Genomic DNA, 1,607 nt, shown 5'->3' with positions numbered 1-1,607 from the left:
CTGAAACCTCCCGAGTCACCAAATTAGCTTAACGTCACGGTGCCTGAGACCTCCCCGAGTCACCAAATTAGCTTAACGTCACGGTGCCTGAGACCTCCCGAGTCACCAAATTAGCTTAACATCACGGTGCCTGAAAGTTCCCCGAGTCACCAAATTAGCTTAACGTCACAGTGCCCAAAAACCCTCGAGTTGTGAAATGAGCTTAAGGTGGCCCTGGACTGATCATATCTCAAGATGCTGCCAACTTTCCAGTGTCTCAGTGACACCGAACATCTTGCGAAGTGAATCAATCCTGCAGAGAAGCCATGGCCAGCCCCGCAGGAACCTCAGGGCAGATGTTCAGACACAGATGACAGGATGGCCACACTTACACGCCTTCAAGGCACAAAAGACAAAATCGGAAATAGCCACAGGGAACAGGAAACCATAAAACTTTTCAACACAGAAGTATGCTTACAACATTTGCAAAATTTGACCGTACGCTGGGCCATGAAAAAGCGTCCTTTTGAAAGGACAGAAATCATACAGATAGTGTATGAAATCATACAGAGAGTGCTCACAGTGGCAGAGAGCCAGGAATTTATAACAAAAGATAACCAGGAAATCCCATGTTTGGAAACTCAGCAGTGCAACTGCAAGGCCAGGAACAAGACAGGGCTGTCCCCGTGGACTTCCCTGATACAAGAGGTGCTCTTTGGATTAAGTGGGTTAGAGTGTTAGGGGCCTTGAACAGTCCACCTAAAAGGAAATTCAGAGATACAGGCTCTCCAGAACAAGTACGTTTAAGTGGAAATAGCAGGGAATTGTATGCTCTGATAGATCACAGGCACGCTGCAGGGGCGGGGGCAAAGGGGAGATTTTTAAAGACAGAGAGAGCTCCACATAAGCTGCTTTGTGACAGAAATCTCTGGTTAGCAGAGCTTGTCCCAGAGCTGGCATGAGCTCCTTGGGGGGGGCCACTTATCTGTCATACCAACATGCTACGCATCCTGATGGGGTGAACGTGTGGCCTGTGTGGGGGTGTCTTGAGATGAGGCCCCTCACAGGTGTTCATGTGTGAGGGTGCCCTGTCGTGACCTCCCCACCCCATTTGTTAGGGTTTGATATAAGTGAACCTATTTTGGTACTAGCAACTTTCACAGAACAGAAGGAATTCAACGTGCCGGTCATTAACAGCAGTGGTGTTAACTGCAGCCTTATTAAGCAATCACATCTCAAGAACCCTATTCCTGAGAAGATACACTTCCATCACCATCCCACGCTGGAAATAGTCTTAAAAAACTGATCCAGAAGCATGGGAAAGCTGAGTGCATAAACACACGAATTCCAGTGTCACTGGTTTACCGCTGCGCAGCGCTGGAGCTGGCTCACTCCGCACAGAATGCGACGGAGGGTGGTGCAGCCGCTTTTGGACAACTGGAGAGACCACCCCAGCAAGGCAGGCTCAGAGCTGCTCCTCTCACCGTACACAGGACGCTGAGCCAGGAGCCACCGTGGAAACTGTTTCTCTTACTAGCGAGACTGGAAGCTGCCTTGGGAAAGTTAATTTGTTGTAGGTGTGTTGAAGAAAACTAAATATGGCCCAAGAAGGACTCCGTACTTCTATA

This window comes from Sapajus apella, unplaced genomic scaffold (assembly GCF_009761245.1).
Source record: "Sapajus apella isolate SASKATOON/1434 unplaced genomic scaffold, GSC_monkey_1.0 scaffold60, whole genome shotgun sequence".
Classification (NCBI taxonomy): Eukaryota; Metazoa; Chordata; class Mammalia; order Primates; family Cebidae; genus Sapajus; species Sapajus apella.
The sequence above is the reverse complement of the archived record's forward strand: the minus strand, read 5'-3'. Positions refer to the sequence as shown.